At 47.5% G+C, this 13366-nt stretch overlaps 1 non-coding gene across 1 annotated transcript; it reads left to right on the forward strand.

Annotated features, from left to right (window-relative positions):
• Nucleotides 1-2428: 2428 nt before the first annotated feature.
• Nucleotides 2429-2501, forward strand: TRNAT-AGU (transfer RNA threonine (anticodon AGU)). Its single transcript has one exon. It is a non-coding gene; the product is annotated as a tRNA-Thr (tRNA).
• Nucleotides 2502-13366: the final 10865 nt, after the last annotated feature.

Consider the following 13366-nt stretch of genomic DNA (forward strand, 5'->3'; position numbering starts at 1 on the left):
GGCTGAGCTCCTGGCCCCCTTGGGAGGCAGCAGGACGGCTGCTGGCTACAGGGCTGAGCTCCTGGCCCCCTTGTGAGGCAAAAGAACTGATGCTGGCCATGGGGCTCCGCTCCCTTCCCCCTCTGGAGGAACCCCAGCTGGTGCTGGTCATGGGGCGCCGCTCCCGTCCCCCTTGGGAGACAACCAAGCTGGAGCTGGCCATGGGGCTCCGATCCCGTCCCCCTCTGGAAGCACCCCAGCTGGTGCTGGCCACAGGGCTCTGCTCCCGACCCCGTCGGGAGACACCCCAGATAGTGCTGGTTGCCCCGGGGCTTTGCTCCTGGGACCTCCTGGGGACAGTGGAGCTGCTGATGACCCTGGGACTCTCCTCCAACCTCCTAGCAGCACGGGACTCCTCACTGAGCAGGAGTTGGTGGGATGCCCTCCCACACCATTGCATGATGACTTCAATGAGTCCTTGCATGAAGGCTGTTGTGCGGCTTCCAAGGTGACGCTGCACGATCTCGACCAGGCGCTCTTCACGCAGACCCAAAATAGGCAGGGTGTGCAGGATCCTCTGTGCCAGGGTGAGCACCTGACGCCTCTCCAACTCAAAGGTGTACCCCAACTCTTGACGCAGCCAGGCCCGCAGGAGCCTGAGGACGTCCGGGTGCTCACGGAAAATGGACCGCCAGGTGTAGGGGTTAAGGCTGCCTATGAACCCTGGCTCCAGGTGCAATCGTAGGTTTACCCTGGATGCTCTTGGCTCTGGCAGTCTGAAAGGTGCCTCGTTTTGGGCACTGCCCAACAATGCCAGAGATGGTTGTCTTATCAGGAGCTCTTTACAGTCCTCCCCTGGCAGCGAGTACAGGATGGATGTCAACATCCTCCTGCAGAGGGGGCACTCAGGCTTGATCTCTGCCCACCGCTGGATACAGCTGAAGCAGAAGCGGTGGAGACACGGCATGGTCAAGGCTGCGTTATCCAAGGTAATCAGGCATACTGGGCAGCGGTCGTCCGAGGCTGAGGCCATGCTCAGAAACCGCTGTAGTGGGCTGGAGAGATCTGGTGGATGGACGAGGAGTCCTCTCCGAGGAGGCTGGCTGTCCCACTAAAAGAGGAAGAGGCAGAGACGCCACGATCACTGGCTGGTCCAGGAGGGGTGGGAGAGAAGCCCAGGTCCCTCCAGAAGGAAACCCGCCGACCTCCTCAGGGTGAAGTTTCCCCACACAACTCACCTCTGCTGCAGCGAGCGCACCTCCTGCGTGGCCCTGCTGCCTGAGCCAGGCAGGGCCGGGGACAAACCTGCAGTGGCTCCGGGGATTAGCACTGAGGGCTGTAGTCCCCAGTTCCCAGGGCACAATCCCAGCACTGAGCCAAAAGTTTGCTCCGCGCTCCAAGCCTCGCCAAAGCGCTCAGCTGGAGTGAAGGCGCGAGCTGTCTTGGGGGGGCTGGGTGCCCGAATATAAGCAATGAGGGCCATGATGTCACAGAGCATGGCTGGGGGATGTCACAGAGCATGGCTGGGGGATGTCACAATGGGCTGTCCCTGCCCGCGGCGCTCGACCCAGCAGCCCTGTGGCCCCGGCACACGCCTCGGGTCTTTCCGCAATGTCACTGCCCGCTCCATCCCCCACGTCTTCTGTCGTGTGCTTGGCATCGGTGCTTCAAGCCAGCCACCGAGGCCTTGGCCGTGGCTTCCCGGGGCACCGTCAGGTTGCGCTGGCCTGAGGTGGCACATTCTCCAGGCACACACAGAGGACTCCTGGGCAGCCCAGCACAAGAAAAAGGAGCCCAGAACACAGCGCTCTACATGTGGCCTCACCAGTGCCGAATCCCTTGCAGGAGCAGCTCCCTCCACCTCTGGCAGTACTTTGCCGCAGGCAGCCCAGGCTGCCATTGGAGTTCTTGGTGGCAAGGGCACATTGCCAGCTCCCGTTCAACGTTGTGTCCACCGGGACCCCCAGGTCCTCTTCTGGAAAGCTGCTTTCTGAACCGCTGGCCCCCAGCGTGTCCTGATTCATGGAGGGGGTCCTTCCCAGCCACAGGACTCTGCACTTGTTCTTCTTGAACTGTGTGAGGTTCCTGTCAGCCCATTTCTCCAGCCTTCCAGAGATGGAGAAGTAAGAGAAGGGAATCAAGAAAGACGCGTGAGCCATTTCCACTGAAGTGTACATGCTATAGCTATGAAGAGGCAAAATAGCATTGCTGCTTCTTTGTAAACTTCCCAAGCTACGTGGCTGGGGAAAGGGGAGCCGTTTATCACTCTTGAGGTCCTTGTAGGCATGAGCTGAAGTAGAGTGAAATGCAGGGTTGGGTTGACCTGGTATGTTGCTGGTTTTTTGACTCTGGTGTTTGTGCTAGTGGTATTTAGAAAGAGAATAGAAAATCCTTGGAGCAGCACAAGTATATGAACTGTTTGCAAAGGAGAAAACACTCACTATTTAGAGGCTCCATAGCTCAGGGGTTAGAGCACTGGTCTAGTAAACCAGGGGTCGTGAGTTCAAATCTCACTGGAGCCTGGGGGCCTTGTACCTCCTGTTGAAGGAAGAACGACAGCCTTGTCATTTTGGTTTTTTTCCAAAACATTGCTGGCATCAGTTTTTGGGGCATTCACCCCAGCCTAAGTGAAATCCAGACATCAGATAGCACCTATACCAAACAACAGGCCATGAGAAGCAGAGAAAAATAACAACAGTCAGAGCTAAACCCTCAAAAGAATACCTCCACACATTTTTAAAGTATGGCAACTGGGGATAAGAGATAACTAATAATGGGATGTAAAGCCTTCTGAACCCCGCAGACATCGTGAAGCTCAGTGATGAACCAATCTGAAATGGCTGCTAGATGTTTACAGCCAGATCTGGTTCATCTCTTCATACTTCAGCGGGACAATCAAATATATGTCTCCAGAGCTCAGTAACTACAGAGCTGGCTGAAAAAATTATAAATACAGTTTGTGGAGGAATAGTAACGTTGGTCTTCTTCAGAGTTCGGGGCGGGCGGGGGGACACGATATGTGACGTGGGTGCCATGAAAAGTTATCATTTTTAAGAAAAAAGAAGAAGACGTCAATGAATTGCAATCCAAATTTATGAGATTTCATACTCTGCCTTTGCACATTTCCCATTTTTTTTGCTAATTTTCCAATAGACTTCCTCTTTTGTTCCATCAAAAGAATCCAAACCAGGGACGTAGAAAAACATTTCTGCATTTGAAAAGGGGCCTTTCAATTTGAGGGAAAGAAAGCTCAAAATTCCAAAACATTTTTGTCTTGTGGAGGTGGACACTGGGTGCTGGGAAGGTCATGGCACTTTTGCTGCTCTCTTCAGCCTGTTTCCTTACATGTCTGTTTTCCCAAAACAGCAAGTACATTACAGCTTTGATGAGTTGATGTGTTTTCTCCACATGAGAAGTGACCTGCAGGAATTTCCTTTTTTTCCTCTGTATATATCACAGTAAGGCTGAAGACACTGAGGTCAGCAGGGTTCCCATGAAACTGCAATCTAACAAACTAGCACAAGTTATTGGTATTGTAACCCAAGTTACTAGAAAATGGACAGATGTGTTTTACTAAATGTGAATTTGTTTCTAGACCTTTGTGGCTATATGTCTATTTATCCCATCCCTCATTCCAGCTTCTCTTTATTTTGCTTTCATATGACACTACTGAGCAATATCCAAAAATATCTTTGTAGTTCTAAGTCACTTTTACAATCAGAATCATGGTTTCAGCTTAGCTGAGCCTGGTAGTGGTGAAAATAATTCACTGTTGAAAAATTGTCTTTCATCTTTATGCAAAAATGACAAATGTTCAGAATATGTGTGAGGAACTGAAGGAGTTAATGTCTCAAGTATTCATCAACACGGAAAGCCTCAGGGACAAATTGTGACCTTTGTGGTTAGTCTAAGGAATCAGTTATCTGCCTAGGGTAGCGCAGAGTGTATCAAAGGGTGCAGAGCACCCCTCCATTGCAGTTGTATAGTCAAATTCCCTAGAAAAGCCTCAAAGGGAGGAGATGTAGACTGAGTAAAACCACATGTTCAGCTTAATACCTACACTTTATTTTATGACTATAGCCTTGAAGAAGAGCTAAAAGATTGATAAGAGAGAAAATCACCCAGCACCAGATAGGTGGATAATTGCCCAAGAAGCAAAAACTGAAGGAAAAGGTAAAGGTGATAGGGGAGATCGTGACCACCGACTTCATCGGACAAAAGGGTTAAGTCACCCCATTCCCCCTCAGAGGACGCGCAGAACCCATGCTCCACCTTTTACTCCTCTCTTATGCAAATGAGTTTGTGGAATACCTGCCTGTCTTGGTCTCGTATGCAAATCAGCCGATAAGATGAACGTGAAATGCAACAGAAATCTTTGCTGGGTGTGCACCCACCACCCCAGCTTACCAGACCTGTCGTGGTGATCCAGATTCTTTAACTCTCTCTCCCTTCCTTCCTTTCTTTTCTTTTCCTTTCTTTTCTTTCTTATAGATTTATTAATGAGAGGCCACATCACTTATGATCCTTTTCCAAGCTTGTTTCTCCCACAAGTCAAACATTTTAACAGCTCATTTGGTGTTGTTTCACCTTAATTTAACCCGAGGGGATCATGAAAACTTTATGACTCCCTGGGCTCCCAGTCCAGGTCATAACAGTACATTTTCTGAATTCTTTATCTACGCAGTACTTAATAATTAAGGTAAAAACTCCTCTCCCCAGTAACCCTGCTGCAACACGTAACACCAAACATACTGATGCTACTTGGTAATCATGGGTCTGCTACAAAGATCACTTTTAACAGCGGACCGTGGACCTTGTCCTAGCTAAACCCCTTTGTATCAATCTTCCATCGTTTTCTGCTCTGCTGAAAATGGGGCTTTTCAAAGATAGAGCTTGCCAGGAGGGGCAGAGAGGGCAAAGGCTTTTCGATCTGTATATGAAGCCCATGTAAATGTGGGAGGGAAGAAGGGTGCCTCTTCATCTTTGTCAACCCATGAAATGGAAATGCTGCGCTTGCGTTCAGAGGTTCAGGAAAGCTTGTGTAGCTCTGCCACAAGGACTGTAACAAGGCTGGTCCACTTAAGGGTTTACTCAGGAAGAGCTCTTGCTCTTTCAAGTCGTGACCTGCCCTAATCCGGATCTAGAGAGGCTTTGATTGCATTGTTTAGGGAGATTTAAAGGTGTCTTCTTGTACATCCTAGAAAACTTGGTTTTCATCATATTTTCCCGAAAACTTCAGGAAATGCTTTTCATTCCTGGGTCTCTCCCCAAGCTGGGCAGGGAAATAATTTATTCTAATATGAAGAGCATGGAACTTTGTAGCCCAGCAGCCTGGGTCATTGAGGAGCCCGTGGTCATTCTGTGAATCCAAGGACCATGTTAGCAGAGCTGCGTTTCTGCCTCTAGTTCAGTTCTAGGGAAGGCCACACATGCCTCAACTAATCCATTTCTTAAGTCATGTGGGAAACAACCAATAACTAATTTAGTCCAGGGAGGAAAACTCTGAGGAAGAGCCAGTGGAAATGGCCCCACATTTAAAGAGTTTTTAGATTTAGAAATACAATTTAGGCTAATGTTAAAATCTAACATACAAAAGAATCAAATGGCAGCCTCGAAGCCTCAACCCAGAGGAAGAATATCTAACAACTCAGCAGGGCATCAGCAATCCAGGAGGCTTCTGGAATGCGATGATGATAACGTCCTTCTCCAAGTGATAGAGAAGCCAAGGAGGAGAGGTGCTGTGCTGGTGGACCTTGTTCTCAGCAACAAGGACGGGGTGGTGGGGAGTGTAAACCTCAAGGGCAGCCTTGGCTCCAGTGACCATGAACTGGTGGAGTTTGAGATCCTTAGGTCAGCGAGGAGGAAGCACAGCAAGCTCGCTACCCTGGACTTCAGGAGAGCAGACTGGTTCAAGGATCACCTCCTCCAAGCTCAGCAGTGATGCATCAGGTGGCTGCAGGCTGCGAGGAAGGGACACGCGAGGAAGGAGAGGCAGAGGTGTTGCCCTCTACATCAAGAAATAGATAGTGTGTGGAGAGCTGTCTCTGAAGAATAGCCACGAGCAGCTTGAAAGCTTATGGGTAAGAATCAGAGACCAAGGCAACAAAGGGAACCTTGTGGTTGGTGGTTACTACAGGCCACCTGATCAAGGGGAGCCTGTTGACAAAGCCTTCTTACTGCAGCGGCAGGAGGCATCGTGCTCGCAGGCTCTCGTCCTGCTGGGGGACTTCAACCACCCTGACATCTGCTGGAAAAGCAGCATAGCAGGCAACCTAGAGGCAATCCAGAAGACTCCTGGAATGCACTGGGGATAACTTCTTCAGCCAGGTAATAGAGAGCCCCACCAGAGGTGATGCGATACAGGACCTGTTGGTCACCAATGCAAGTGATGTCAAGATAGGAGGCAGCCTGGGCTGCAGTGATCATGCCCTGGTGGAGTTCTCAGCCCTGAGGGGTATGGGTCAGGCGGAGAGTAAAGTCAGGACCCTGAAGTTTAGGAAAACAAACTTCCAGCTCTTCAGGGAGTTAAGTTAATAGGAAGCCCTGGGAAGCTGCCCTCGGGGACAAGGGAGCAGAACAGAACTGGCAGATCTTTAAGGACACTTTCCACAGAGCGCAAGAGCTCTCAATGCCCGGGTGTAAGAATGCAGGAAAGGAAGGCAAAAGACCAGCATGGCTGAGTTGAGACCTGCTGGTCAGCCTAGAGGGCAAGAAGGAAATGCACAGGCAGTGGAAGCAGGGACCAGGTATCCTGGGGAGAGTATAGGGCTGCTGCCCGGTTGTGTAGGGATGGGCTCAGGAAGGCCAAGGCACATCTGGAGATGAACATGGCAAGGGATGCTTCTACACATATGTCAGCCTGAACTACACACCTATGTAGAGACAGATAAATCATATACATTTAATAAACTGTGCAAAGGGGGTCTGGGCACCTTGCTCAGCTGGAGACAGCAACACTATTGTTCTTTCAGTGGGAGAAAACCCACCTGCTGGTCTCCCAGTCCTTCTGTTGATATCTCTGTGAAAGGCAAATGCATTTTGGGGAAAATCAAATGCAAACTCTAGGAAAAAGTTATTCACACCAAATAGCTAGTAATAAATAAAAAAGAGGAAGAATGAGAAATGCTCATAGGTTCATCCACACTTTGCAGTGGCCATGGACCAAGGTATCTCTTTCAAATACAGAGAAGTCAAGTTTCTCTCATGACTGGAGGACGGAGACATTCTTCAATAATAGCTATATGTACCTGTCTGCCAGGTACAGTTTGCTCCACAGTATCCACAGGGAGATCTATGCACAGCCTGCATATCATCCACTCACATCCAACCACTGGAGACTTCTCCACACCTTGGTGCAAAATTTTTCCCAGAGAGATTGTCATCTCTTGGAGCCAGTGCAATCACTACCCGCTTCTCCTGAACTCTAAGGCTTGAAAAGAGCATTACCATAAAATCCAGTAATGCAACAGGTTCTGTGAGACCTTCTGGCTGCCCAGAAAGGCTGAATGCAAAGGCACCATACAGTAAAACTGATGTGAATGTGGCCTTGATGCTCCCCAAGTCTGGCAGCTGCCAGCACCGCATACTTAGATGGCATCTTCCCAGAAGCCTTGAAAATCTTGATGACCTATCACCGACTGCCCATTTCTTTCAGATACGTGAGCCTCTTACAAACACAGCAGCCCTGGCAGCTGACAAGGTCATCTCCATGCTGAAGACAGGCACAGCAGCTCAAAATCAAAACCTTCTGGCTAATATCACCACGTCACAACTATCTCTGCAGGAATGTGTGGAAAGGATTACACCCTGATTCAAGGAGAATACCCCAAAATAGCAGTCCACGTGGGGATGTGAGCACCCATGGCCAGGTAACAGCACTGGCAGCTTGTCTCAAAGCCATAGACTGATGGGGCAGGTTTTCAGGACTCTTCCTTAACATCCAGTGTGATTTGCACAACACCCTGCTTCTGGAAATGCTGCAGCATCCCAGTCTCTTACTGTTTTGGTGTTCACCCTTACAATTTCTGTATCTATTGAACAGACTAGGAAACCTTGTCTTCTAAATGGCAGGTCCCTAAGGATTTAATGCTGACATTATAGTTCTTCTGGACTCAATAAGTGAGATACCATTGACTCAGTCAGGACAGTCTGAATATGAGGTTACCTTCCCAGCAAACATGCTCATTCCTGTAGGCCACACCTCCATGAAAAACCTGGGGGGAAAAAAAAAAAAAAGATTGTTGTAGTTACTACAAATTTAACCAAACTATAAAAAGCCAACCACATCCACTGTCACCTAGGCACCTTGCCATGCAAATAATACCTTAAAGGCAGATCCAGGATGGGGGTAAGAGTCTGCTATAAGGATACAGCAGAGGACCAGAGGGTCTGCCTTAGATGAGAAAATGTAAGGAGTTTGTTGTGTTTAGTCCAACAACAGGAAGTCTGAAAGCAGACATGACCACAACTCCATTACCACAGGAGTAAACAACTAGAAGGAGAAAGAACTATTTAAACTAAATTATGTCATTAGCATGAATGACTATGTTAGGCTGGAATTAAAAAAAAAAAAAATTCCAAAAATCAGAGGAGTCATTTTTTCAAGCAGCCTAAGCAACAGGAAGAGGAAACCCCATGAGAGGTCAGAAAGTGCACCAGAAGGTTATGGAGGAGCTGGATAGCACAACTAGACTCCATGATCCAAGAGGTCTCATCCTGTACTCTGTTCATCAGTGATGTGACCTTTTCTAAGTTCAGCAGCGTCCTGTACTGTGTGAATACTCATGTGTATTCACGTATGTATAATTTTATCAGTCTTTTAAGTAACTTGTTTCTCCAAACGCTTCTTCCGTTCCAAAAGGAGGAGGTAATGACTTTAGGCCTGCTTTCTCCTCCACCCTGGAGAGGTTGTGATGTACCTGTTGATTGCCTCACCTCCCCCCTGCCTGTTAGGAAAACAGTTCATTCCCTGTGCAGCAAGTCTAGTTAGAGTGCTCAGTTGCTCTAATAATGGTCATCTGTTTATAGTCTGTTATAATTTTTTTCATGACAAAGAATTTCTGCAAGATGCTACTTCATTCCTGCAAGTTTGTAATGATTTTTTTCTCCCTGTGTTACTGAAAGTAGCTTTTGTGTTCAGAAAAATGACTGTAATAAAGTCTATTTCAGTGTTCAGAGTAAATAATAGGGACTTTAATAGGTTTCTGATGAAAGCTTAGAATTTCTCTTTGTTTTCCTTCAATTCTTTTTAATCTTCTGGGTCAGATGAGCCTGGCTTACCCTAAAACTTGTAAGAGCAGAAGAGGGACAGAGTAAAATGATCTCGATGCTGTACAGTCTTGTCCATTGCTAGCACAGCAGCTCAGTCCTCTGCCCAGTGTCTCTGGGGATGGCACGTTGCAAACAGCAGAAGGGCAAGTCTGGAGATGGCACTGGCTATGCTTAATTTGCTCATTCCATAACTGTCTCTCACCAGATATGACAATCTAATTATTTCTGTTAGGCAAGCTATTAAATTTTATTGGAATTGATACAACTGGCCTGATGAAATACTCTCCAACACTCCTTCTCACAGATATCTGTACCATCATAGCTACCACTACATTCCTATTGCCACTGCGGACTGTAGTACACAGCTGCATCATTATTACTCCAGAAGAGGATCTCCAGGTTTTCTCAATTCTCTACATTATTTTTAACCTGAAGAAGAGTTTTTCTCTCCATGCATCTCCTGGTGAAAACACTGGTGGCCTGTCCTACCTGCAGTGCTGCTGAGGGGATGTCAAAGCAGAGGAAGAAGTATTTCTCTTTGCTGTCAGTGTGTTAAGGCCCAGACTTATCACAGCTCCCCTCACCCCCTTCTGGGAGGAAACAGGACTGGGAGAGTCGAGTTCTGAAGCCACAGCTATACTGTTGCTCTCTACCAAACCCTCATTAAGCAGTGGGGTGTGGGATTTCATTAGTCAGGCCTCAGGTTCACACTTCTGTGGTTGTTCTGTTCTTACCTGGTTATAGCTGTGTCTAAAGTTTCTTCACAGTTGAAACTTTCAGCAATTCTCTAATGGGCTCCAACTTTGTGTTCCTCCAGAGTCAGTTCATAGCCCTACACCACCTCTCTGCCTTTCCCCTTTCCTCATTTCCCAGCCTTTGCCTTTTGCCTTCTTGCTTTGATTCCCTCTTTCTGAGCATTCCCAGTTGGTGACCCATGAATCTCCATGTGCACTTCTAAGTGCCAGCTGGGACTTCCTCAGGCATCCCAGCAGCCAGAAGACCTTGCTAGCAGTGGAAGGTGCACAGAATCATTTCTGCACTGTCAGTGAAATACGTGTGGGACCACCAGGAGGCATTAGTCCTCCATCAAGGGCAAACAGGTGGTGGAAAAGCCTTGCACAACTGCTCAGCTCTAGAAGTCTAGTCCCCGCTTGGCTATAGTGCCCAGAAATGCTTTTCAAGTTAACCACAGTTGCAGAGGAGATGGAACATTAGCACAGTATTTAACCTGGTGCCTTGAGAGGCTAACACAGTTTGATCTGGCCTCTCTTGCATTAAGTCAGTTCTGGGGCTCTCTCCATTACCATGAGAGGGCAGCACCTGGGCTTTCTGGAAGAGTTCCTGGGTATTGAGCTTCCAGCAAAGATGCATCAGGCTCCCTGGAAAACATTCAACAAACCTACAGAGAATTCTTCTTTTTCTTCAAATCTAAGACTCAGTTGCACAGATGACGGGTCCAAACTAAACCCTCCACACAGCTTTCCTTCACAGTTGGGCTGTTTGCTTCTTTGTATAATCAGTTTCACAAAAGGATCTCAAATTGCCAAGAAATTCTCCTACTTCCGCTCAGGATGGAGGTGAATTGCATTTTGTTTTGTTTTCTCAGCTGTTGTAACCAAAGCGTTTCAAGAATTTGTGGAGACCGGAGAGTCATCATGAGTCTGAGTCTCCAACTGGGCCTTTGGGTTTCCTATGCACCCATGGCTGTAATTCACCGGCTCGACAGCAACAACAAACCTGAACGATGAAGTCCATAGCACGATTAGGGAGCCTGGTATTTGCTTCCTTTCTCAAGTGAGCCTTATGCTTCCTTTCTCAGGAAGGCAGAGCTGCTTGTGGTGTATGTTTGCCTTTAGTTTACCTTGTTTCTTTCCTTCCCCCTCTGCAGCAGTAGGAGCAGCAGGATCCAATTTGCAAAGAAACAGTACAGTACTGAACAGCTCAGCATATGCGGTAGTGCAAAGAATGTTTTCTTAGAGCTGAACACAAACAAGCTGCTCTCTATATTTGAGAGTTTCTGGCTGGAAAGCGAAAGAGCAATTTCAGTAGACACTATACATCACATGGATGTCCATCTGAATGCTCCCAGGGCGTGGCATATTCACTTCTGAAGAAAATCGTGTTCTAGGAGTCGTTCTGGTTTTGTTTGTAGAGGTAATTTTCCTGGGAACCAAACTTCCTGATTCAAGGAAGTTGACTGTGACTATGCAGCTGCATCGATACTGTGGGAAAGCAAAATAATTATATTGCCATTAATGCTCTGCTGGGCACATCAGCTAAGGATCCATCCCATGTCCTTTTCAAGGCTGAGACCAGGGAGAAGTTCATCCTATACCAAGCATATGTAAATGTGAGGGGTTGAGAAGTTAAAGGATTAGTTTCAAGGAGTTCATTTTCTGCCATAAAATTCATAGACTGAGCATAAATGAAAGAGGATGAATATTCCCAAAGAGTGCAGAATGAACCTTTTCAGATGGTTTCATTGGCAATGAGCTTTCTTGACAATAACCGGTCGTCTCAGTTGATTTTGGAATGAGCAGTCAGAACTGAAACAAAGTTGTTGGGTTTTTCTGAGTGGGAACTGAAATGTTAGATTCTCTGCTGACTTGTGCTGGCCCCATAGTCAAATGTGATATTCCCCCTGGCATTTCAAAGTGTTAATGAAGTCCAGAGACGACCTCGACTCTTGTTTTATATTTCATGGAATACTAATGGCAAATTCAGCCCCCTGGCCCCAGCCAAGCAGATGGCCAAAATGCAGCCTTGGCTCTATTTCAACCCCTTTTATAGCCTCAGGGCAGAGCCTCAGCTGGCGCACACTATGACAACTTGAGACGCTGCAGCCATTTCCCTCAGCTGAAGATCTGCTTTTCTAAATGTGAATATTGTATATTCTGAGCCTTTACCCCAAGGTAAATCTTATCCTCATTGTAGTCCTGAGTCCGTCCTGGATCTAGTCCAGACCCTGGACATTGTCCAGAATCTCTTTGCACTGGAACCATCCCTGATTCAAGTTACGCCATTCTCCATGCTGGATACTGCTGTGCCACATCGGTCCCTCTGTGCCATACACCATTAGATTCGATGCTGTTGTTGTACCTCTAAGATTGCAGTTGAGTTGGAAGTTGTTCCCATGAAAGCACTGCTGGTGGGACTCAGGCAGAATTCCTCCTGTCTTGCTGAACACTGCCTATTGCCTTTCCACAGGCCCTTTCTGCAAGGTGAGAGGAGTGAGTGCTGAAAGTATATATTCTGATAGCAACCAGTGGTTTATGTCCTCTCCTTCTGGCCCCACTAATTTAAGCTACACTCTGTTCTACAGTTTCTATTTTCTCCTGTACCATAACTTTCTTCTGGGGCTTCCAAACATTTAGTTCCATCAGAGTTTCAGAAGTAGAGAATTAATCAAACACTGAGGTAATGACTCATACTAGAAACTGCTACTTTTACACACACCCCACCTAGAATACAAACAAGACCTCCTTGGGATCTTACAGGGGAAGATGTTGGTGTCAAATGCAAACATCATGAGCCATCTACTGTATTAAACTTCAAGCAGAAATATTCATCTAATTGTTGGGAAATCAAAGGCAGGGTCATAGTTTTGGGTCCACAAGGCAAAGCAGGGGCAAAGGGCACCCAGCTGGCATCCACCACTGTTTCCATGTGCTGGAGGTTGAGGTCAAGAAAGCTCTGGTTATTTGTCACCTGGACAGATGTTGGTCACCCCATATGCAGACAGGCAGTTTGGCCGTAAAACAGCCTGAGACTCAGGGAATGTAAAGCAGTAAGTGACCCAGATGAGGACCCAAGGACACATGTTATCAGGGTGCCATCTGTAAGCAGTCTAGCTGCAGAGCACTGCTAGACAGGAGCACCATGTCCACACTTCTCCTGACCCCCTGCAAGCCAGATGCTGATAGCTGTGCTTGGAGTGAGAAATGAGGTGACACCAAGATTTGGGTTCACACAAGCATTTACGAGTTGAGGTGCTGCTTCAGAGGCTTGTATCAAATGCATGAGGCTGTAAAATCATGTAGGGGTGACAGGGAACAGGTTGTCTCTTAGACATCCCATAGCACATGAGGGTCTTGGAGGTGAACCTGCACCAAACAGC

The sequence above is a fragment of the Strix aluco genome, chromosome 20 (assembly GCF_031877795.1).
Source record: "Strix aluco isolate bStrAlu1 chromosome 20, bStrAlu1.hap1, whole genome shotgun sequence".
In the NCBI taxonomy this organism is placed as follows: Eukaryota; Metazoa; Chordata; class Aves; order Strigiformes; family Strigidae; genus Strix; species Strix aluco.